Source organism: Bison bison, unplaced genomic scaffold (genome assembly GCF_000754665.1).
Source record: "Bison bison bison isolate TAMUID 2011002044 unplaced genomic scaffold, Bison_UMD1.0 scf7180017864531, whole genome shotgun sequence".
Lineage (NCBI taxonomy): Eukaryota > Metazoa > Chordata > Mammalia > Artiodactyla > Bovidae > Bison > Bison bison.
This window is the reverse complement of record NW_011495081.1, coordinates 3,681,931-3,708,528: the sequence shown is the minus strand read 5'-3', so window position 1 is coordinate 3,708,528 and position 26,598 is coordinate 3,681,931.

Here is a 26,598-nt window from a genome sequence, read left to right as displayed (position 1 = left end):
TCCATCATTTTGCTATTCAGCTATTGTGTGCTATTTATCACAAAAGACTTTGGGGAGAGTCTTGTGGATTTTGTTATATCATGCAATTATTTTCCATTTAAATTCAGTCAAATAAAATTTCTCAAAATTGAGATGTGTTTCTGTTAACATGTCTTTCTAACTTAGGCTATTTGAGCTCGTCAGAATAAAAGGAAGATTAGACGAATTTGATAAAATAGTCATGATCACAGGTAAACATTTGAGAGGGATACATTTTATTTTCTCACTTGAAAGCTAAAGTTCTCTTTGACACAAACTGTGAGAGAAAAGACTACACAGACCGAGGGATGGTAAGCAGGAATTTGCAAGTGGGAACACATGCCTTCTTTAAAACTGTTCTGTGTTTGGTTATCCCACATTATGGAAAGCTACGGGAAGGTTTTGTTACAAGTAAATGGAAATATATACAACTACAGTTGTATACACATATCTGTCTCCATACAGAGATCTACATTTATTAGTCAAACAGTAAAAGAAAAGATATATTCCTGCAGTGAAGAGTTCAAGGCCAATTTGTCACAAACTCGAGGACTTGTTTTGTTCTTTGAATCATCCCTGAATGACCTGTGTACAAATTACAAAACCCTAAAGAGTTAAAAGTGTTTGTTTCACAGGAAATTGGAAGAAATTTATGTGCGCAAGTGAAGCTGAAAGGTCGAATGTGTGACTCACATCTATTGACAGATGGAATGAGCATCACATAAGCAGACAGTGACTAGAAAACAAGCCGGTTGTGTGAAAGTATTTTTAGAGACTAATTTCTACCCAGCTGTGTCATCTATGAATGAGAGAAGTTTGAGAAAGTTACCTAGGGATGTCTGAGCTCAATCAAGTGAAAGTTAATGATACTGATTTGGCTTAAATATTCCCTTTGAACTTGGATGTGCAAATGGAGTTAGTATTGGAACTAATTTCCAGGGAAGTTAGATTGTTCTTTTATCAAAACAACATACATTCCGTATTAGGACCTCATTTTAGGATGGAAATCTGAGGTCAAGTATCCATAAGTCACTGATAATTTCAGAATGCTAACAAATGGTGGCTTTAACATAAAAACAAGTTTTTTCTGCCAACTGGTATAATGACTAAGTGTGTGATCTCTTGAGACAGACTTCGTGATGTGACTTCCAGCTCAGCTACTTAATAGAGAGATGATTTTGGACACTTTTACATTTCTGTGCTTATTTTCCTTCCCTTATCCATATGAGGTAAATAAAAACATGTTTCTCACGGGGATATTCATTAATAAGCCCATTTTAAATGTCACACTCTTGTCTAGGTCAGAGGATAAAAATCCCTGCTCTCATGCAGCTTACATTCTAGCTGAGCAGGAATAGAGAGTAAACAAATAAATATGTAAAAATAAGCACATCAAGTAGTGGTAGGTACTATGGAAAAAACTAAAGCATAAAAGTGCTTTATTTATGGAGAGGGGGTTATGGCCATTTTAAGCCAGTTTGAGAAACTGACACATTCTAGATAAGTAACAGTCAATTCCATGGGAATTAATATTTGCTTCTTTAGTCGGCCTGGTCAGTTACGGTACTTCATTCCCCAAGTGAGAATGGTTGATTAAAAGGATGACAGCGTAAAGCCAAAATGCTCTAATCTAAGTGAATTCGGGGAACTGTATTGGAGGTACTGGAAAGATTCTGGGGAATCTGGATATGGCATGACTCATGCCTGAAGATTTTGGCAGCCATGTTAACACCTCCTAGAACCTGAAAATAAATGCAAGTAGAGTCAAAAGTCGAGACTATATCCTTAGGACACCTTTTGAGTTTCCACCTCAAGTCTTATCTACCTTTGGCATTTTTGTTTGTATAAGCCGGTAGCTTCCCTTTATTTATTACTTTGGTTTGCCTTGGGCTTTCTGTCATTTGCTTGACAAAAGGCCAGAATCTTGACAAGCAAAAGTGTAATGAGGGATGGGGAGAACTTCCTGACAGATAAAGCATGCATCTCAATCATGCCATGGAGATAAGGACATGGATTGTTTTTTTTTTCCCTCAAATAGGTGAATCTATACAGCTGTGTGCTAAGTCGCTTCAGTCCTGTCCGACTCTGTGTGACCCTGTGGACTGTAGCCTGCCAGGCTCCTCTGTCCAAAGGATCCTCCAAGCAAGAATACTGAAGTGGGTTGCCATGCCCTTCTCCAGGGGACCTTGCCAACACAGGGATCGACCTGGATCTCTTATGTCTCCTGCATTGGCAGGCGGGTTCTTTACCACTAGCGCCACCTGGGAAGCCTGGTCAGTTATGGTACTTCATTCCCCAAGTGAGAACGGTTGATTAAAAGCATGACAGCTTAAAGCCAAAATGCTCTAATCTAAGTGAATTCAGGGAATCTAAGTGAATCTATAGTATGGGTAAAACTTCTTAGCTTTTTCCTTCGAGATCTCCCAATGTTCATATCAACTTAAAGGGACGCTAAAATGGGAAAATATTTGTGCTAAAAGGGAATTAAAACTTATTAAGTCCAACATTCTCTGGGTTTGGATAATGGAATTAAGACTTAGATAAATGGAGAGAAATTTTTCCCAAAGTATAAGGCTACTTTGTGGCAAAATGTATCTCTGTCTTCAATGCATTGTTTTTTTCCCACTTCAGCATTAATTCTACCTCTGTTTTCTCCTAACAAAGGAGTTTGATAGCATTTCCTTCCCTGAATTCTATTTCCATAGAAGCAGAAATTTTGTGTAACAAACACAATAAGAAACCTCTGCCACTACTGTTCCTTGTTACTTTATCTTTTGTTAAAATTGTCTTAATACTGACTCCCCTGGCAATGTGCTTCTTCATATGACCTCTTTATCTACCAAATTAATAATCAATTACACCTTCTTCCTTATGTTACATTTTCTGCAAGAGAAAATTTTAGAAGTCCCACAAATTTTTTTCTTTGTCACAAATTTTTTGGTTTAGGAAACTCATCCTGTTTCTAAACAAGAAGATATTTAAGTCTACATCTTTAAGGTCTATAAATAATATAATCACATTCGTTTTTTGAATCATTTTGAATATGAAATGTGCTGTGTTTGATAGAGAAGCAATATGAACTATATTGATCTCTTAAAAGTTGTCTTTGCACATGTTTCTTACTATCTTTGAGACTCAGTTTCCTTGTTGGTAAAGCAGAAATAATCATGTTTTCCCTGTCAATCATCATGGGTGCTCTGGGCTGCAACAAAGGGATTGCATACTATAAGAAGCAGCTTGCAGTGCTAGATACATGCAATGCCTCATTATTGCTAATCACTGCAGAGTTGTTAATTTCTCACCACTGTTTTGAAAGGATGAGTAGCAATTGAGGTCGCAGTGCTGAAGGAGTCTTTGGGCCTAGAAAAGAAAACAACAGTCTCAAAGGCCCTTGCTGAATCATCTGACTTCAGAGAAAACAAAACAGAATTTTAGGTCCTGCCCTGATGCTCCAGGCCGGTTGCATCTGTCTGGGACTTATCACCCCCTGTCCAGAAACCTTCCACCCCCTACACCTGCCCGGAAGACTTATCACCCTTTGCCCAACTACAAATGCCATCTCAACTAAAGAATACCCAAAACATCCCACCTGATTAACGTTTCCCTTATCACTTCCACAAACCTCCCTATAAATATGGAGCCTCCCTGATCCCTGCCGGCGCTCACCCTGGTCCTTAGGCTGACTGTCGCCCCTCCTTGCCTGAATAAAGGTAACCTACTTCTGTTGACGTCATCTTTCCTTTTTTGCCTCAGCCTGAACTATACCTTACAAGTGCCACCTGAATAACACAGGAAAACACCTTAAAGGTGCCAGCATGGAATGAAATCTCCATGCTTATGAATTTTTGATGAAGAAAGCACTGTAGTCATGATCTTTTCTAGTACTTTTTAAAAATACGTGTTCCCAGAGTTTTTACAAGTTACTACAGGAGGTAAGTGGAAGTCCAGTTGCCAGAGCTCCAGGGCCCTCTGCTTCCCTTTCAACCTAAGTAGTTCACTTGCATGGACTTTTTTTTTTAATACTATTTTTTCCCCCTGAGATACAATTAGAGGGGGAAAAAAAAAAAAAAACCTTCTGGATGTTCTAACTGACATCTCTCCCCACCTCCCCTTCCACCATACACAAACTCGTAAACAAAAGAGTTTGAAAACTCCAGATAGAATCCAACGTCGTCAGGTACTGATGATGAAATTGAAGGCCAAAGGGATGAGTGATTTTCCAGTGTTACCCTCCCCTGCTTCTGGTCATCAGTGATGTAAGGACTAAATCCCAGGCCGTGACTCCTCAACCATCACCATCTCATCATTTTGCCTCATGATGTGATTGTGAAGACTTTCCGATTCAACAGTGTAACTTTTGATTTTGTTTTATTTTGTCTGGGGAGAGGCATGGTATATAAGCTGTGTTATCAGATTGATCCCTGTAGCACTAATAATCCCCACAGTATGCCCTCACATGATTCTCTTCTCAAAGTGACAGGCTTTCACCAAAATAAATGCAGCCCCTTGTTGTATAGATTGGAGTTTCAATCTAAGATTTCTACTTAGGAAATATCTGTCAAGATTAAGATTCAGGTAACTACGATTATTTTGTGACTCATCAGCAATTTCTTCTATTTTCTACAAAAGCTATCAAATACAATTTAAAATTTTTTGCAGCCCCTCTCAAGTAAGGCGACCACTTATTACAAATTCTAGTAAGAATTTATTGCCCAATTGAGGAGAATTTGAGAGCTAAAAGAAATACAATTAATAATTACTCTGGGAATATTAATGTGTAAATTGGAGTTCTTCTAGGCAAACTGAGAAGTGAGATCACTCTGTTCATTAACCATCCTATAGATGTGTTTGATGGAGAAGGCAATGGCAACCCACTCCAGTGTTCTTGCCTGGAGAATCCCAGGGGCAGCAGAGCCTGGTGGGCTGCCATCTATGGGGTCACACACGACTGCAGCGACTTAGCAGCAGCAGCAGCAGCAAATGTGTTTGAGATTAGTGAGGGTGAACTATTGGTTAATTGAACATGACTTTCAGTCATAAGTATTTAAGGATTGGTACTAATTGTCTTGCATCCTCAGAAATAATGGCAATATTAGCAATATCAGCTTCAAAATTAAAACACAAGAAGAATAAGTGAATTCCTCTCTCTCCTCCCCCCTCCTCAGCCCCTCTTCGAGAACGCATGTACACACACACACGCACATGCATATTTTGGATATAAACTCTAAAAGCAATTAATTCTTAATAAGGAACAACAGGACTCCTTTCTCTTTAACAAACTTCTGTCAAAGATTACCCTTGAGACAAATTATATAATCAGTTTAAACATGACTAAGAGACATCTGATCACTTCCCGACACTTCCTCTTTCAAAGAGAAAACAAAACAAAACCAACAATTTGAAAGGTAATAAAAGATACCTGACCTTAGGGAAGAAAGTAAGACTCAGAGACGTCTTAATGTTTGTGTTTTACAATGGTGACTTGTAGTCAAAATTATAGAAACCTGCTTTGATTAAGATTTCTGGTCCATGGGGTTAATAATTATTTTGCTGATAATGGGTTGATTTTACATAAAACATGTCATATTTTTAACATGAAAACAAAAGTCTGTTACAATATATCTGCAGTATTTACCCTGGTAACTTTTGGTGACACTTTGATAGAAAATACATGGGGATAGGTACTCATTATTCAGTTCAGTTCAGTTCAGCCGCTCAGTTGTGTCCGAGTCTTTACGACCCCATAGACTGCAGCATGCCAGGCCTCTCTGTCCATCACCAGCTCCCAGAGTTTACTCAAACTCATGTCCATAGAGTTGGTGATGCCATCTAACGATCTCATCCTCTGTCTTCCCCTTCTCCTCCCACCTTCAATCTTTCCCAGCATCAGGGTCTTTTCCAATGAGTCAGTTCTTCACATCAGGTGGCCAAAGAACTGGAGTTTCAGCTTCAGCATTTGTCCTTCCAATGAATATTCAGGACTGATTTCCTTTAGGATGGACTGGTTGGATCTCCTTGCAATCCAAGGGACTCTCAAGAGTCTTCTCCAACACCACAGCTCAAAAGCATCAATTCTTCTGTGCTCAGCTTTCTTTATAGTCCAATTCTCACATCCATACATGACTACTGGAAAAACCATAGCTTTGACTGATGGACCTTTGTTGGCAAGGTAATGTCTCTGCTTTTTCAATATGCTGTCTAGGTTGGTCATAACTTTTCTTCCAAGGAGCAAGCATCTTTTAATTTCATGGCTGCAGTCACCATCTGCAGTGATTTTGGAGTCCCTGTAAAAAGTCTGTTACTGTTTCCCCATCTATCTGCCATGCAGTGATGGGACCAGATGCCATGATCTTCGTTTTCTGAATGTTGAGTTTTAAGCCAATTTTTTCACTCTCCTCTTTCACTTTCATCAAGAGGCTCTGTAATTCTTCCTTGCTTTCTACCATAATGGTGGTATCATCTTCATATCTGAGGTTGTTGATATTTCTCCTGGCAATCTTGATTCCAGCTTGTACTTCATCCAGCCCAGTGTTTCTTATGATGTACTCTGTATATAAGTAAAATGAGCAGGGTGACAATATACAGCCTTGACATACTCCTTTCCCTATTTGGAACCAGTCTGTTGTTCCAGGTCCAGTTTTAACTGTCTCTTCCTGACCTGCATATAGATTTCTCAAGAGGGAGGTCAGGTGGTCTGGTATTCCAATCTCTTGAAGAATTTTCCACAGTTTGTTGTAATCCACACAATGAAAGGCTTTGGCATAGTCAATAAAGCAGAAATAGATGTTTTCTGGAACTCGTTTGCTTTTTGGATGATCGAACAGATGCTGGCAATTTGATCTGTGGTTCCTCTTCCTTTTCTAAATTCAGCTTGAACATCTGGAAGTTCACAGTTTACACGTAGCTGAAGCCTGGCTTAGAGAATTTTGAGCATCACTTTACTAGCATGTGAGATGAGTGCAATTGTGTGATAGTTTGAGCATTCTTTGGCATTGCCTTTCTTTGGGATTGCAATAAAAATCGACCTTTTTTAGTCCTGTGGCCACTGCTGAGTTTTCCAAATTTGCTGGCATATTGAGTGCAGCACTTTCACAGCATCATCTTCCAGGATTTGAAATAGCTCAACTGGAATTCCATTACCTCCACTAGCTTTGTTCGTAGTGATGTTTCTTAAGGCCCACTTGACTTTGCATTCCAGAATGTCTGACTCTAGGTGAGTGATCACACCATCGTGATTATCTGGGTCATGAAGATCTTTTTTGTATAGTTCTTCTGTGTATTTTTGCCACCTCTTCTTAATATCTTCTGGTTCTGTTAGGTCCATACCATTTCTGTCCTTTATTGTGCCCATCTTTGCATGAAATGTTCCCTTGATATCTCTAATTTTCTTGAAGGGATCTCTAGTCTTTGACATCCTATTGTTTTCCTCTGTTTCTTTGCATTGATCACTGAGGAAGGCTTTCTTATCTCTCCTTTCTATTCTTTGGAACTCTGCATTCAAATGGGTATATCTTTCCTTTTCTCCTTTGCCTTTCACTTCTCTTCTTTCACAGCTATTTGTAAGCCCTCCTCAGATAACCATTTTGCCTTTTTGCATTCCTTTTTGTTGGGGATGGTCTTGATCTCTGCCTTCTGTACAATGTCACAAACCTCTGTCCATAGTTCTTTAGGCACTCTGTCTATCAGTTCCCTTGAATCTATTTCTCACTTCCACTGTATAATCATAAGGGATTTGATTTAGGTCATACCTGAATGGTCTAGTGGTTTTCCATAATTTGTTCAATTTAAGTCTGAATTTGGCAATAAGAATTTCATGATCTGAGCCACAGTCAGCTCCTGCCTTGTTTTTGCTGCTCAATAGTTGTGAAAAGAAGAGAAGTGAAAAGCAAAGGAGAAAAGGAAAGATATAAGCATCTGAATACAGAGTTCCAAAGAATAGCAAGGAGAGATAAGAAAGCCTTCTCAGCAATCAATGCAAGAAATAGAGAAAACAATAGAATGGGAAAAACTAGAGATCTCTTCAAGAAAATTAGAGATACAAAGGGAACATTTCATGCAAAGATGGGTTCGATGAAGGACAGAAATGGTATGGACCTAAGAGAAGCAGAAGATATTAAGAAGAGATGGCAAGAATACACAGAAGAACTGTACAAAAAAGATCTTCATGACCAAGATAATCACAATGGTGTGATCACTGACCTAGAGTCAGACATCGTGGAATGTGAAGTCAAGTGGGCCTTAGAAAACCTCACTATGAACAAAGCTAGTGGAGGTGATGGAATTCCAGTTGAGCTATTTCACATCCTGGAAGATGATGGTGTGAAAGTGCTGCACTCAATATGCCAGCAAATTTGGAAAACTCAGCAGTGGCCACAGGACTGGAAAAGATCAGTTTTCATTCCAATCCCAAAGAAACGCAATGCCAAAGAATACTCAAACTACCACACAATTGCACTCATCTTACATGCTAGCAAAGAAATGCTCAAAATTCTCCAATCCAGCCTTCAGCAATATGTGAACTTCCAGATGTTCAAGCTGGTTTTAGAAAAGGCAAAGGAACCAGAGATCAAATTGCCAACATCTGCTGGATCATGGAAAAAGCAAGAGAGTTCCAGAAAGACATCTATTTCTGCTTTATTGACTATGCCAAAGCCTTTGACTGTGTGGATTACAATAAACTGTGGAAAATTCTTCAAGAGATGGGAATACCAGACCACCTGACCTGCCTCTTGAGAAACCTATATGCATGTCAGAAAGGAACAGTTAGAACTGGACGTGAAACAACAGACTGGTTCTAAATAGGAAAAGGAGTACGTCAAGGCTGTATATTGTCACCCTGCTTATTTAACTTCTATGCAAAGTACATCATGAGAAACGCGGGGCTGGAAGAAGCACAAGCTGGAATCAAGATTGCGGGAGAAACATCAATAACCTCAGATATGCAGATGACACCACCCTTATGGCAGAAAGTGAAGAGGAACTAAAAAGTCTCCTATTGAAAGTGAAAGAGGAGAGTGAAAAAAGTTGGCTTAAAGCTCAACATTTAGAAAACTAAGATCATGGCATCTGGTCCCATCACTTCATGGGAAATAGATGGGGAAACAGTGGAAACAGTGTCAGATTTTATTTTTCTGGGCTCCAAAATCACTGCAGATGGTGACTGCAGCCATGAAATTAAAAGACGCTTACTCCTTGGAAGGAAAGTTATGACCAACCTAGATAGCATATTAAAAAGCAGAGATATTACTTTGCCAACAAAGGTCCGTCTAGTCAAGGCTATGGTTTTTCCAGTGGTCATGTATGGATGTGAGAGTTGGACTGTGAAGAATGCTGAGCGCCGAAGAATTATGCTTTTGAACTGTGGTGTTGCATAGGACTCTTGAGAGTCCATTGGGCTGCAAGGAGGTCCAACCAGTCCATTCTGAAGAGATCAGTCCTGGGTGTTCTTTGGAAGGACTGACGCTAAAGCTGAAATTTCAATACTTTGGCTAGCTGATGGGAAGAGTTGACTCATTGGAAAAGACTCTGATGCTGGGAGGGATTGGGGGCAGGAGGAGAAGGGGACGACAGAGGATGAGATGGCTGGATGGCATCACCGACTCGATGGACATGAGTTTGGGTGAACTCCGGGAGTTGGTGATGGACAGGGAGGTCTGTCGTCCTGCAATTCATGGGGTCGCAAAGAGTCTGACACTACTGAGCAACTGAACTGAACTGGACTGATTAGAGAAATGAAAATCAAAACTACAATAAGGTATCTCCTCACACTGGTTAAAATGGCCATCATCAAAAAATCTACAAACAATAAATGCTGGAGGGGGTATGGAGAAAAGGGCCCCTCTTGCATTGTTGGTGAGAATTTAAATTGATATTGCCACTATGGATAACAGTATAGGGATTTCTTAAAAAACTATGAATAAAGCTACCATATGCTCCAACAATCCCACCACTGGGCCTATACGCTGAAGATACCATAATTGAAAAACGTATTTGTACCCCCAAGTTCATAGCAGCATTGTTTTACAATAACTAGGACATGGAAGCAACTTAGATATCCATCACAGATGAATGGATAAAGAAGCTGTGGTACATATATAATGGAATGTTTCTCAGGCATAAAAAGGAATGCACGTCTGTCAGTTCTAATGAGGCAGATGAACCTAGACCTTATTAAACACAGTGAAGTAAATCAGAAAAACAAATACCATACATTAATTCATGTATATGGAATCCCTATATGATCCCCAAAGAGTCGGACAGGACTAAGTGCCTGAACAACAGCCATGGAATCTAATGGTATTGGTGAAGCTATCTGCAGGGCAGCTGGAGACACTGACACAGAGAACAGATTTGTGGACACAATTGGGGAAGGAGAGGGTGGGGCAAATTGAGAGAATAGCCTGGAAACAAACACATTACCATATGTAAAATTAGATAGCCAGTGGGAATTCGCTCTGTGATGCAGGGGGCTCAAATCGGTGCTCTGTGACAATCTAGAGGAGTGGGATGGGATGGGAGGTGGGAGGGTGGTTCAACAGGATTGGGAAAATATATATCGCTATGGCTGATTCATGTTGATGTATGGCAGAAACTGACACAATACTGTAAAGTAATTATCCTCCAATTAAAAATAAATTTTAAAAAGTAAATATATGTGGATAGGAAAATTTATCTAAATAAAGAGATAAAGTATAAAAGCACATGAAATGCTGTCTGAGAATTGCTTCTCACAATCATTCTCTACAGTTGAAATTTCAATTCAAACTTCATGATAGCAAAGAACTTACCTATTGTATTTATTATTGCAATTCCTGGATCTAGCATGGTGCCTGACATGCATCAATAGTAGGCAGTCAGTATATATTTGATAAACTTCATAAAGGCATGAAGGAAAGATCATCATTAGCTAATTCATATTTACTTTTTGCAAGTATCTCTGTGTCAGTTGAATCTTGTGTAGAACTGGTCTCGTATTTGCAAAGACCGACTGTCCATTCTTTTAAAATCATGTTGCTGTTTAGTTGCTAAGTCAAGTCTGACTCTTTATGACCCCATGGACTGTAGCTCACCAGACTACTCTGTCCATGGAATTCTCCAGGCAAGAATACCGAAATGGGTTGTCATTTCCTTCTCCAGGGGATCTTCCTGACCCAGGGATTGAAGCGGCATCTCCTGCTTCACAGGCAGATTCTTAACCATTGAGCCACCTGGGAAGCCATTGCTTTCCAATTTGCTAGACATTTCTTCTAATTGTAGGAAACACCTACTTTTCAACCTAGGATACTCAGGTCATACTTTTAAAACTTTTTCTTAAGTGGAAAAGTCCATTAGGAACATTACCAACTATATGTGTCATTCACCAGTGTTTCCTCCCCTTTAACTCAGCGTGCAAGGTTCATTTATTATTTATGGTCCAAGGATGCCAAAATTTACTATAAGATCCCCATTTATAAATGCTTATATAGAGTATGCACTATATTATTTCAGAAAATGGAAGATCCAGCAGAAATAGCCTTTCAGAAAAATAAGACAGAAGCTATGTTCTTCATCTTTTTAACCTTACTTTTAATGACTTTTAGTCACTTTTGCTTCACAGTTAGCCCTAGTGGTTAAGAACTCACCTGCCAATGCAGGAAAAGTAAGAGACTTGGGTTCGATCCCTGGGTTGGGAAGGTCACCTGGAGTAGGAAATGAAAACCCACTATAGTATTCTTGCCTGGAGAATCCCATGGACAGACACGGCTAGTGGGCTGTGGTTCATGGGGTCACAGAGAGTTGAACATGACGGGAGTGACTTCACACAGAGCTCAGAGTCACTTTCAAGGGCTTCCTAGGTGATGCAGTATTAAAGAATCTACTTGCCAATGCAAGATACAGAAGAGAAGGAGGTTAGATTTCTGGGTTGGAAAGACACCCTGGAGTGGGAAATGGCAACCCACTCCAGTACTCTTGCCTAGAAAATTCCATGAACAAAGGAGACTGGGGGGGTACTGTCCAAGGGGTTGCAAAGAGTCAGACCTGACTGAGCAGCTGAACATGCATTCACACATACAGTCACTTTCAAAGCACTGCATTTATTCTTCCCCCAGTCTCTTTCCTTATACAGAGATGAAGAGAAATGATGGCTTTATATGTAGAAGTTAGGATTTATCATTTAAACTTAAGGCATCCTGAACCAACAATAGACACATTCAGCTGTTTCTACAGAAGGAAGGATATAACCTATTATAAAAGTAAAATAATTTTCACCAACAAATAATAACCTGATTTAACCAGTTTATAAGCAACAATCTAAGCAAGAATCTTGTTTGGTTTTTCTTATTCACAATTTGCAATATTTGCCCAGAAGTTCCTTATTATAGCTCCAGGAAGTGGTTTTCAAACTTTTTTGACTAAAAATCAGAAAGACACACATTTCTTTAAATTCACAGACAAGTACACACACACACACACACACAATTAAAAGTTTCTTGAAGCAATACTTATCTAGTTATTTGCAATGCATTCTTATATTTACCATTTTATTCTAACATATGACATTTCAATTGTTTAAAACACTAAACCTTAAATTTCTATCTACTAAATTGGTTTATGATCCACTAGTCAGTCATAGAGGGCTTCCCTGGTGGCTCAGATGGTAAAGAATCCTCCTGAAAAGTTGGAGACCTGGGTTCAATCCCTGGGCTGGGAAGATCCCCAGGAGGAGGGCATGGCAACCAACTCCACTATTATTGCTTGGAGAATTCCCATGGACAGGGGAGCCTGGTAGGCTACTCTTTCTGGGGTCGCAAAGAGTCAGACACAACTGAGCAACTAAGCACAGCACAGCACAGTGAGTCACAGAAAGCATATATTTAGAGAAACTTTCAGTCATGATGTTAAAAAACGCTATTTTATTTGTTACATTTATTTATGTGTGGTTCCAAATAGGAAAAGGAGTACGTCAAGGCTGTATATTGTCATCCTGCTTATTTAACTTCTATGCAGAGTACATCATGAGAAACGCTGGGCTGGAAGAAGCACAAGCTGGAATCAAGATTGCCAGGAGAAATATCAATAACCTCAGATATGCAGATGACATCACCCTTATGGCAGAAAGCGAAGAGGAACTAAAGAGCCTCTTGATGAAAGTGAAAGAGAGTGAAAAAGTTGGCTTAAAGCTCAACATTCAGAAAACTAAGATTATGGCATCTGGTCCCATCACTTCATGGGAAATAGATGGGGAAACAGTGGCTAATTTTAGTTTTGGGGGCTCCAAAATCACTGCAGATGTGATTGCAACCACGAAATTAAAAGACTCTTACTCCTTGGAAGGAAAGTTATGACCAACCTAGATAGCATATTGAAAAGCAGAGACATTACTTTGCCAACAAAGGTCCGTCTAGCCAAGGCTATGATTTTTCCAATGGTCATATATGGATGTGAGAGTTGGACTGTGAAGAAAGCTGAGCACCAAAGAATTGATGCTTTTGAACTGTGGTGTTGAAGAAGACTCTTGAGAGTCCCTTGGACTGCAAGGAGATCCAACCAGTCCATTCTAAAGGAGATCAGTCCTGGGTGTTCATTGGAAGGACTGATGCTAAAGCTGAAACTCCAATACTTTGGCCATCTGATGGGAAGAGTTGACTCATTGGAAAAGACCCTGATGCCGGGAGGGATTGTGGGTAGGAGGAGAAGGGGACAACAGAGGATGAGATGGCTGGATGGCATCACCGACTCGATGGACATGAGTTTGAGTAAAGTCCGAGAGTTGGTGATGGACAGGGAGGCCTGGTGTGCTGCTATTCATGGGGTCTCAAAGAGTCAGACACGACTGAGCGACTGAACTGACTGATACTAATATTCATTATGTTTACTATTATTGTTATTAAAGTCCTTCAGTCTTGCAAAGGAATTCAGCACACTATAATTCTCATAAACAAAACATGTGATAAGAAATCAAAGTCTTTAATTTTTAGTTGCCTCTGTGGTGGAGAGAGTTTTCCAACATGGCCATAACAAGATAGCTCCTTCTCCATGTTCTTCTTACACAGTAATACTGACATTTCTCCAATTACGTTATGGGGTTTCTGGTCGCCTGGAATCTGTGTAGGTCTGTGTCTTGGTGAGTGATGCTATGTGACTAGTCATACAAGGTGATACAGTTTCTTCCTGGAAGCGCACTCTTAGCCCCTAGTTGTCAGGTTCTGAAGAAGAAGAGAGATGGCATGAGAAGGTCACATGTAAGTGTTCTGGGTGACAACCCCCGTGAGGTCCATCCATAGCTGACATCCATGTCTGGCCCTGTGAGTAGATGGAATCTCACGATTCTGGTCCTAGCCTTCAAATCACTTCAAGTTTTTGAGACTTCTCAGCTGAAAACTCAGGTATTGTGGAACAGAGATAAGCCATCAATGCTATGCCTTTTCCAAATTCCTGATGCACAGAATATATGAATATAATAAGTTCTGTTTTATTTAATTAAGTTTGGCTCTGTTTGGTATGCCATAATAGCTTACTATAACAACTTCCAATTCTATTCTATCTTCAAAAGATTTCAAATTGACAGTTTTTCTGAACTAATACTATTGGAGTGTGTAAGAAAAGAACTGCTCTTTTGTACCAAACTTTAGGAGTAGATCATAAATAAGCTAAGGCCTACTGTTAACTGCAAACTGTTAACTTATTCCTTTTACCTTGTTGAATTTTCTCATTTGAATTATATAGCTATCTTTGAAAGGATCTTCTAGCTTTCCTGGAAAAATGAGACTATAGAGACATCAGGATATATGTAGTATGTGGTAAAAGAGTTAATATACAGCCAAGTTTACTACTAGAAATAAAATGTTTCTGTACGTGTGTATTCCTAACATGCACATCTAGGAAAAAAATCAGCTATTCAAAATTAAGAAACTGCATCTATATATAATTTGAAGTATGCTTCAAATCATTATCATTAAATCATTATTAATTTAATAATGGCCTGGGTTTGGTTGTATGAGGGCTTAGGCTGTGTCTGTCTTATTCTCAGGCATATGCTTACTAACACACCATGTATTTATTGAAAGAATAAGGAAAATACTGCCAGAAGCAACCCGCAAACTATTTTTCTTTCTCCTTTTCTTCAAGGAAGTGTAACATGGATGAAATGCAAGCTTTATATAAAAATGAAAATGCCTAATCATCTTTATGTGATAAGTGATTCTAAAGAAAGCAGGATCTCTCTAGATGTATAAACAAGGCCTTAATTTTTCAGTGATTACTAGATTTATTTTACTTTATATTACTTTGCTTATAGTTTTTCCTCTCTATAATGTATAAGCCTATGCATCATTTTGACATCTACATGTCCTCAAAAAAATAACCATAGCTTAATCCCTGAGACTCCAGATTTAAACAAAACATTGCTCATCGCTACTTTATTTTTTAAAAACATCACAAATTCTATAGTGATTATGTATATAATGACTGTAAGTGTAAACAATCACTTTCAGAATATAGAGAAATCAGAAAGTACTGTATTTTACTATTCCAGTTGCTTTATAGGCTCTGGTGTTTTCAGCTCAGTTCCTTCTATGCAAACACATTATATTTTTTCTTTATGTTGAAGAATATTTTTGAATATGGTGGGAAATATGAAAACACAAGATGTTGCATTACAGAAATATTCTATTTAAAGCTTCTTTGTAGATTTAAACACTGTACTCACTGTACAGTTTGTGTGTTAAAAAATTCTGTTTATAGTGACTGTCCAAGGCTATTTTAACAACTAGGGTTCCTTTTCTCTACTGTAAGTCTTTGAGATCCTCAGTATCCATGATCAAACAATCCTTGAAAAAGGATATGTCCACCTGACACCATGCAGTTTGATTTTTTAACTAATTATCTGGACAACTCAATGGCAGAGGCAGTCATTTTAATAACATATAAGGCCAGCTTGTCCACCTCCTGGTTTCTTTGCCCAAGTTGTTGAAAGAAGGAAAAAGATGAAAGGCAAGCCTGAAAGAAACTCAGTTAACTAAACTGTGATTGTTGATTAAATAACTGTTTCAAATGGTTGGAGTCAAATTTATTTGCCTGGTTAAACACAATTTAAGATAAATTTTGGATATCAACTCTTTAAGTGTGTTAGTGGTAGTTGCTCAGTTGTGTCTGACTCTTTGCAACTCCATGGACTGCAGTCCAGGCTCTTCTGTCCATGAGATTTTCCAGGCAGGGATACTGGAGTGGGTTGCCATTTCCTTCTCCAGGGGATCTTCCCAACCCAGGGATCGAACCCAGGTCTCCTGCACTGCAGGCAGATTCTTTACCGACTGAGCTACAAGGGAAGCCCAACTCTTTAAGCACTGCCTATTCAGATACATGCTGACCTAATGCATATTCATAACTAGTATGACATCATAACCAGTTGACATCCTTGAATGGAGTAAATTGCCTCCAAAAGAATAGGGTTAGTGAGAAATAAACCTTAAAATTATACAACATGAAAGTTACATCCGTAACAGAGGAAGTTAATAACAAGAATATTGTTTTGTTTCAAAAGGCCAAGGAGAGGGAAGAAGTGGGGTGATGGAAGCACTTTGAATAGGGAAGGAAGAAGCTTTCATCCTATCAAGAGAGTTTTAACTCCTTCATAGATTGGGGAGAAGACAAATTATGAAGTGGCTGAGACTGGTGTCATGCTGAGACCCCAAATAAGGGAACAGCTGTGGATGCCAAGTTAACAGGGGCATTTCTTTAAGGGTCATATCAGAGCTAGTTTATAGCAGCAGTTTTGAAAAGCCAGACGGCCACTGAGAACAGCATCACTGTGGACCTAGGAGAAATTTTTAAAATGACAGCCTCCGTGGATTAAGACTGGAGCTTTCATATTTCAATCCCTGTAGGTAGATAGAGAGCCCCTCAAATTACTGAAATTGAAATTTCTGTATTTCACTCGTGAAAGCTCTGAGGCAACTAAATCTGATTTAGAGTAGAAAGAATCGTGGTAATCTCTTGCATTTCTGATTCTGAACTAAAATTCATGGCTTGTATATATACATTGTATATATGCCATTTTTAAATGGCAACCCAATCCAGTATTCTTACCTGGAAAATCCCATGGATGGAGGAGCCTGGCAGGCTATGGTCAATGGGTTCACTTAGAGTCAGACATTACTGAGTGAATAACACACACACACACACACACACACATACACACATGTGTATATATGTATATGTATATATATATATATATATATATATATATATATATAAAATCCGCCTGCAATGTAGGACACCCTGGTTTGATTCCTGGGTCAGGAAGTTCCCTTGCAGAAGGGATCGGCTACCCAATCCAGTATTCTTGGGTTTCCCTGGTGGCTCAGATGGTAAAGAATCTGCCTGCAATGTAGGAGACCTGGGTTTGATCCCTGGGTTGGGAAGTTATTTAGTTGCTAAGTTGTGTCTGACTCTTTGTGACTCCATGGGCCTGCAAGGCCCCTCTGTCTATGGGATTTCCCAGGCAAGAATACTGGAATGGATTGCCATTTCCTACCCCAGGGGATCTTCCTGAGCCAGGGGTCGAACCCAAGTCTCTTGAATTGCAGGCGGATTCTTTACCACAGAGTCACCAGGAAAGACATATATGTTCAGTTCATTTGCTCAGTTGTGTCTGACTCTGCGAATCCATGGACTGCAGAGTGCAAGGCTTTCCTGTCCATCACCAACTCCAGAGCTTGCTCAAATTCATGTCCATCAAGTTGGTGATGCCATCCAACCATATCTCTCTCTGTTGTCCCCTTCTCCTCCTGCCTTCAATCTTTCCCAGCTTCAGGGTCTTTTCCAATGAGTCAGTTCTTCACATCAGGTGGCCAGATTACTGGAGTTTCAGCTTCAGCATCAGTCTTTCCAATGAATATTCAGGACTGATTTACTTTAGGATTCACTGATTTGATCTCCTTGCTGTCCAAGGGACTCTCAAGAGTCTTCTCCAATGCCACAGTTCAAAAGCATCAATTCTTTGTCGCTCAGCTTTCTTTATGGTCCAACTCTCACATCCATTCATGACTACCAGAAAAACCATATCTTTGACTAGATGGACCTTTGTCAGCAAAGTAATGTCTCTGCTTTTTAATATGTTGTCTTGGTTTGTCATAGCTTTTCTTCCAAGGAGCAAGCGTCTTTTAATTTCATGGCTGCAGTCACCATCTACAGTGATTATGGAGCCCAAGAAAATAAATTCTTTTACTGTTTCCATTGTTTCCCCATCTATTTGCCATGAAGTGATGGGGCCAGATGCTATGATCTTCATTTTCTGAATGTTGAGTTTTAAGTCAACTTTTTCCACTCTCCTCTTTCACTTTCATCAAGAGGCTCTTTAGTTCCTCTTCACTTTCTGTCATAAGGGTGATGTCATCTGCATATCTGAGGTTATTGATATTTCTCCCAGAAATCTTGATTCCAGCTTTGGCTTCATCCAGCCTGGCATTTCACATGATGTACTCTGCATATAAGTTAAATAAGCAGGGTGACAATATATAGCCTTGATGTACTCCTTTCCCAATTTGGAATCAGTCCATTGTTCCATGTATGGTTCTAACTGTTGCTTCCTGATCTGCATACAGATTTCTCAAGAAGCAGGTAAGGTAGTCTCGTATTCCCATCTCTCTAAAAATTTTCCAGTTTGTTGTGATCCACACAGTCAAAGGCTTTAGCATGGTCAACGAAGAAGAAATAGATGTTTTTCTGGAATTCTCTTGCTTTTTCTATGATCCGTCAGATGTTGGCAATTTGATCTCTGATTTCTCTGCCATATGTGTACACACATAAAACTATATTGCTCTGGAAACATGACAAAGAGGTAGAGAGGTAAATGGATAGGTATCCCTGACCTTAGGTAATCATTATTAATAATAAATATTCTTCAGTATATAAATGAAAACATATTTTCAGCTCATAAATTTGATCATTTTTCTTATTGTGACTGCTAGTTTATTTTATTTACAACAAAAATAAAGATTTATTTTCTATAGATTTATTTAGATTCATGTCTTTAATATAGGGTATTCTGATTATTTTAACTCAACCATCTCAATGGAACTTGCTCCCAAATTTCATTGTTCTATGAGAGATATAAATCTGCTCTAGGCTACCAACAAATTAGAATTTAAATACTCTATCAAATTTACAATAATATGATAATTCTGTTGATTGATATACGTATATATAACCTAAATATGTTTTTCAAACTTTGGTTTTAGAGGAGGACTTAAACATTTTTGTTTGTGTTTATGATTATATTTGGAGAAGGCAATGGCACCCCACTCCAGTACTCTTGCCTGGAAAATCCCAGGGATGGGGGCGCCTGGTGGGCTGCCATCTATGGGGTCGCACAGAGTCAGACACGACTGATATGACTTAGCAGCAGCAGCAGCATGATTATATTCTCAACAGAAATGCCTTATATATATGAGTAAATTAACACAAAATTATTATGCTTTCAAAGAAAAAATTATTCTTCACATTTCCAGATCATTAAAAATGCATGGCCCCATTTTATGATATTTAACATTGAAATTCCTATATCTAGAATTCTTTACAACTCCTCCTTTTTCACAGGTGCATTGTTAGACAACCTGAAGCTTCTTTTTGTACCCTGGTATTTGGGGTTTTCACACGTCAGCCTCCAAGTGAACACTTGATACTTTGTTCAATTAACCATCTCTGTCTAGCGTTTATAACTATTCAAATGCTTTATTTATATTTTTCATTTAAATTAAAAATATAAAATAAAAAAAGAAGGATGAAGTTTGAGACTAATGATAAAAGAGTCGCTTTCCTTAACTTAGTAAAAATGAGACAACGTGAAAAATCATTGTTTTGGGGAAAAGGTGAGTCTTTCACCTCGAACACTCATTGAACTCAATCTGGTTAATATGGACGGTGCTCAGTTTTGGAAACAAGAAAAAATGAAAGCACATGAATGAAGAATTGTTGCTAAAATTTTAAGGGGAGAGATTGTATGTTTTAGTCCTATGTACATTGAAATTCTCTAATGAAGTGAAAATCTTTTGCCTATTTAAGTTTGTGACATGCTTTGAGACATAGGAAAAGTAGAAGCTCCAGTTTCTCAATGTATCTGCCTTAACAAGTGAAATGTAAATAGCACAAACTTTGAAGTCAGAAAAAATTTAGTTGCAAATCCTGACTCCTTTACTCATGTGAAACCTTGGCGATGCTAGAGAGTGGCTTGGAACCAACTTTTCAAGGAGTTCTGGGGGTTAAAGGAACATTTTAAAGTGAGTTGCATGCCACTTACTTGTGAGTCAAAAGCAGTGTTCTCTGCACTTCAGGCTAAGCTGTGTTCCACTACAAATACAGTATCTTTCTTCTGCTTTTCTACCTGTCTCAGTATTTTCATATTATCCATTCTGAAGAACTTCAAGATCATCTCATCTGTTTCTAAATCCATCTCAAATTCCACACACACACACAAATACCTTATCCATGTGAGTGTGTGTATATATAAATATATATACATATATGTGTATCTTTTGCTGGTCATTTATTTATCTTTCCAGGTTTATTGAGATATTATTGACATATAACATTACGTGGAAAGTATGTGTGTTGATTTGATACACTTAAATAATGAAAAATGATTACCACCCATAGCATTAGCTAAAACCTGTATCATGTCCATTTCTTTTTGTGGTCAGAACATTTAAGATCTCTCTTAGCAACTTTCAAGTATGTAATAGAGTGTTACTAATTACAATCACTATACTGTACACTAGATTCCCCAAACTTATTCATCTTGTATCTGGAGGTTTGTGCTCTTTGGCCAACAAAACATGATTTTTAAAGTTTATTGTTGAGACTCCTATAACTTTGTCTATCAGTCAGTCACTCAGTTGCTCAGTCACGTCTGACTCTTTGGGACCCCATGGACTGTAGTCCACCAGACTCCTTTGTCCATGGAATTTTCCAGGCAAGAATACTGGAGTGGGTTGCCATTTCCTTCTCCCGGGGATCATCTCAACTCAGGGATCAAACCCATGTCTCTTGAGTCTGCTGCATTACAGGTGGATTCTTTACCACTGAGTCACTGGGCAAGCCCTAACTTTGTCTATATACTCACCCAAATCTTCTCCAAATTCTTCTATTTTATTGTTGTGTTATCTTTGAAAGTTATATGCCTACATATTTTCTCGTACCTCAAAGATGATTAATCCTTTGAGGGCAGTGATTATGCCATAGCCAGTGACTAGTTTTAGGCCTGCTGGCCTACTACGCCAGTGTTAACCTTGGTGGACAGAGAGCTCTTCAGGAACATAAGGACTTCAGGAAGCAGAGGAAAGGTATTCTGTGTAGAGAAATTGTTATTCACCCAGCAGCAGTGATTTGGCTATATGGGCATGTGGATAATTCCATGGATTAATTATTGGGAAGTCCTCAGAGTGTGTTAGCTATCATCTTGAGTAGAGTTTCTCGCCAGTATAAACACCAGCCTGGATAGCTCTGGAGAAAGAGAAGGAGGCTAAGAGGCTAATGTGGCTAACTCAGTGAGAAAAATCAGTTAAGAACACTTTTTGAAAACCCTAAACTTTATGGCTTATTTATCCACACAGCCCATGTTCATAAGAAACACAGCTGGGAGTCCATTTCACCTGTGCCATCCTGGGCGGCTGGACACGGAGGCAGGGACGTGAATTTAGATCTGATTCTCAAATGACTCAGCCCCAACCTCAGCCTTGGCTTTTGTGGTGGTGCTTGAGTGACTCATTTTTCTGGCACTCTCTTTGTTAACTCCTGGGATCAGAAGTGTCCTGTTTACATAGCCTCACATATGGCTGCTCACTCAGTTTTTTGTTCTGAAAGAGATGGAAAATGTTTGCTTCCATCTCTGCAACTGTTTGGTGGTGTCCATCGACCAGAAAAATGGCTCATTATGCTCACCTCCCCTCACCAATCAAAAGTTTACTGTTTTCTTTTCAACCAGCCCACCCTTCTTAGAGCTTCCCGCCCCCGCCCCCCACCCAATCTCTCAAGGTTAAAAAATTTTTCCCTTCAGAGAAAGTGCTGAAGGTCTGAATTGTTTACATTAGCTCATGTAGCCTACTCTTTGCTATATAATCCTTTCCTAATATATAGGAGTGGATTTTTAGCACAATTTCCAATTCTTTAGTCTGAACAGCATCACTTTTTTGAAATAATTTTTAGGCTTCAATTCAGATGTCATATATAAACTTTGTACCTTTACAGAAGTAATAGTTCACTCTGGAAATGAGTAATAGGCTGGCAGCATAGGGGTCTCTAAGGACAGTAGCATCAAACACTCTAGTCAGAAAATAATTAGGATCCCTCCCCCGCCCCACCCCCTACAACCTGTTCTCCCTAAAGCATTTGGAATGTGCATTCCCTTGCCCCCACACACGCCCGCCTTAATGGAAAGAAACTGACAATCAGTAAAAAGCTCAGAGGCCCACCCACCTATAGCTAAGGGCCTCTGATCATCCTAGCTCAGCCTCATACCCGTAGGTCTTTGGGGACTTACTCCCCATTGCAATGTCATTATTTAGGCCCCCTGTCACAGTGTTTCCAAGCTAAAGAATAGCTTTCTCCCTGATGCTTTGGACAGGCTGTCCTGATTCAGCAGGAGAAATCTGAAAATCGTGATGTTTGTGCACTTCCTAATCCATTATTCAAATCCGTAGACACCGCTAGCATTTAGAGAGGAGTCTCTTTCCTGCAACCTCTGGAGAGAATCACTCATTCAAGGGACTGATGTAAAAATCAATCCCTTCAGTCTTTTTAAAAGATGTCCATTCCCCCCACCCCACCCTGGCTTCTTTTTCATGCTGGCGGTTGCAAACTGCAATGGTTAAAGATACAGCTTAAATAGCATGATGTGTTTGTGGCTATGAGATACTTTGACATCCTAAAATCCACTATCCCCGGACCCCCACCCCACCACTGCCACCAGAGACCCTTTATTTAAAATGCTGTTTCTGAATAAGAGCACACAAGTGCTAAGGACAGCCTGGTTTCAGCGTTACAGTCTGAGGAATAAAGCTACACATGTGTGAGCACACAGCAACTCTCACCAACCTCTGCACTGAAAAAAAAAAGATTGTTTGTAAAGATCAGGTTTCTGCTTAATTTGTTTTCTCTGTGACTATAGCTCAGGGAGGATAGTCATGGTGAAGTACAATGTCACTGTCAGGGTTTTTACATGCAGGTAAATGACACATACATTTACATATAAACAGGTTTGGCAATTACTAGGATGCTGGCTGGTGTACTTTAAAGGGTTACCAAATGAAAAAGAAAGGAGGAAAACAGTTACATTCTTACCTAGCCAGGGAAAATACCCCTGCTAATTAATGTGCAACCAGGATTTTTTTTTTTAATATAAATCTAGAACAAATCATTTCCCCCTGTCTCCCTCCATCTCACCTGCTGCCCACAAAGGAAGGGCCTGTGAAGACTAAGGCACATGTGACAAGATCTCCTGCTTAAGAAACTGAGGCTTTGTCTTGACTCGATTTCTCTTTCCACTAATCCTAGTCCCTTTACCCTGACCATTCATTTCACTAGAAAAGAGAATACTTCTCTAAACAGATGATAGAGAGCTACATGACAGCACCTTTTCAAGCCTGCTGATGCTTCTTGCCTGATTCACTCATTTATATGTTTATTAGGGTGACCAGCTTTTACTGGAGGAGGAGGGCTGCCTTCTCAGCTAATAATAATTATTTCCTTTTTATCCATTGCTGCTACCATCTCCTGTTGAAACAATTAAATGTCTCGATTTCACTCCACTGACAAGCACTACTCTGAGCAGATCGGGCCAGAGAGATGCTCTCTTTGGCTCCGGGCAACTCCCAGGGGGAAAGGAAAAATTATATGTAATATTTCCTGGGTACTGAGAATTCAGCAGTGGGCTCTTCATTTCACATACAAGGTTTTGTTGAAATGAAAGAATCATATTTTCTTGGGAGGAAAATGAAGACAGTGATAAGATCTGAATGTCATAATTAGACTGGATTAAAGGGCTTTTGTGCAGTGACCGAGAGAAGACAGAAATGCAAATGTAAGGGACCAGGTAGAATTAGGATGGGTACAGTGAGAATATGAAAAGTGAGCGTGTATAACTGTGAAAACAGACACATGCACAGCTATGTTTCACAATTCTCTGTGCATTAAGATCAGATTTTGCTGCTCTTGTTTCTCCCCTCTCCCAGTGTCAGCTGAATGTCAAAGTCAGCATGCTTAGCTAAATAGGTCTTGCTTACAAGCTTATATGAAGGTATCATTATTTCTGTGACTAACTTTTTACCATAGGATAATTCAATGTACCTACCCCCTTTTCTTTATTTTTTAAAAGTATTTCATCCATTTGATTATTAGTCCAACCTGAACATAGTGTGGAATTTTCCAGTTTTCCATCCTAATACCTTACCATAGCATTTTTTTCAGTATCTGGTTGTGAACTTAGTTCTCATTTAACAGAGGCAGTTTATGCTAACCAGAATTAAAACATGTGTGCACACACACACACACATATAATTCCCTGATTTTTCCATACTCTCTAACCAGCTAAAAAAAATGAGCAGTAATGGACACTGTAAAATCATTCAGCCAAGTTTACCTTCTTTTTATAGCTATTTTCTTCCTAGAAAATTGTCACGAGCCCCCACCACTCCCATTGCTCCTATCTTCTAGGCTTATGAAGAGGTAAGCTCTTTTTCTTACTAATAAAATTTTCCATATCAGAGCTTCTTTCAATATAAAAAAAAGAAAGAAAGAAAACCAGGATTGCAGAGACAAGGCCTTAGGGAAATTGGCTACCAATAAAAGTTAAAAATTTAAACAATTGTTTCAGGAAAAATCAGCTAATTATAGCAATAGTATAGGCAATGGGAATACTTTGTTAATGGGAATGAAAATTGTTACAGCATTTCTGAAGAAAAGTGTGGCAATACATTATTAGTGTATTTGAACTTGCATAGCCCTTGACTCAGTAATTTTCCCCAAGGAGTCAAAGGGGAAAGAGGTCTTTAAGTGTATAAAGATATCACTATAAGAATCTTACTGTAGCTTAATCTTATAATAATGAAACAATGAAAAGAAATTCAATGTCCAGTCATAGGAAATTAATTACTTATTAATAAATTATGGCAGTTCCAGATCATGTAACATTGTGAGGCCTTTGAAAATTATTCCATGAAAAATATGTGACTTGCAAAGATAAACACAGTATATCTTATTTAAGAAAAACAGTTTATAACAGAATATTGCTGCTTAATCCATTTTTGTTAACTCAAAAGATTTGCTTTGCATAAAAAATGTTACAGAATGACATACACCCAAACAAAATGTTACTAATTGCTATTTTCAATAATATGTGTATAGACAAAATTTAAAATTTTTCTTTAGGTGTGATTATATTTTTAAATTTCTAAATAAGGAATTTACAAAATGCTATTTTTTGTAAAAAAACTGGTTAAGTAGCTAAAAGGCATAGCGTTTTAAGACATAATTATTTGTTAGTATAACACATTTGCCATCTTTCTCATCATAAAGTACACATGTAATTATTTTAATTGCAATAATTGTATACTTTGCCATCTAGCTTCAGAATATATCAACATATGTTTTATTATATAAAATGTAATATTAAAACAATGAAGAAGAAAATGGAGATTCACATAAATTATGAGCATTTGGCTGTAATTAATCAAACATTGCATGTGCTCCTCAAGTATTGCATATATTTACGTATGTTTTTTTCAATATGGGAAATATATTTTTTAGTCCGCTGTCCTCTAAAAGAAGTAAATGCACAGGTTTCTAATTTCCTAGATCTAGTTTCTTTTCACTCAGGTAACTGTGAGTTTGATTTTAAGACATGACCCCTGCTTTGCTTCTCAAAGAATTAGTAGTTAGCATTCCAGGCAATGGTAAAATCATATGCAACATGAAGTCTGATGGGGACAACTGAGTTAGAAATCTGTATGTCACTTTTTAAGCTTGGATTTACAGCTGCTCTGGGGCTGTGGCCAGGAAGAAGATGGAAGGAGGATCGGGATGGGTGATGTCATGTAGTTAGGAGCAAGCCACAGTCTTTCTGAGTCTGGATCTTATAAAGGTAATGATTAATTTAAAGTCTCAGAGTAGTAAGACCATATTTGTTTTGGCAAGATCATTCTGGCTATAACAAGGAGGAGGCTTTGATGACTGAACAGAGGGAAACCTATAAGGCTAGTAAATAAATAAATACAGTGCAGAAATTGAGGAATGGACACAGGTTTAAGAGAAATTAGGAAGTATAATGATTTGCTTTTGGATCCTTCTGATGCAAGGTGATGAAAAGTGAAAGTGTCATTCGCTCAGTCGTGACCGACTCTTTGTGATCCCAAGGAGTGTAGCCCACCAGGCTCCTCTACCCATGGAATTTTCCAGGCAAGAATACTGGAGATGAAGGAGAAGTTCAGTAACTATTGCCAGCTTTGCGGCTTAGGTAAGTAGCTTGGGTACATAGGAAATATTGCCACAGTGTAATAGTTTCATAAATATCATTTTAAGGATTACACACCCTGTTGCTTTTCTGCGCAC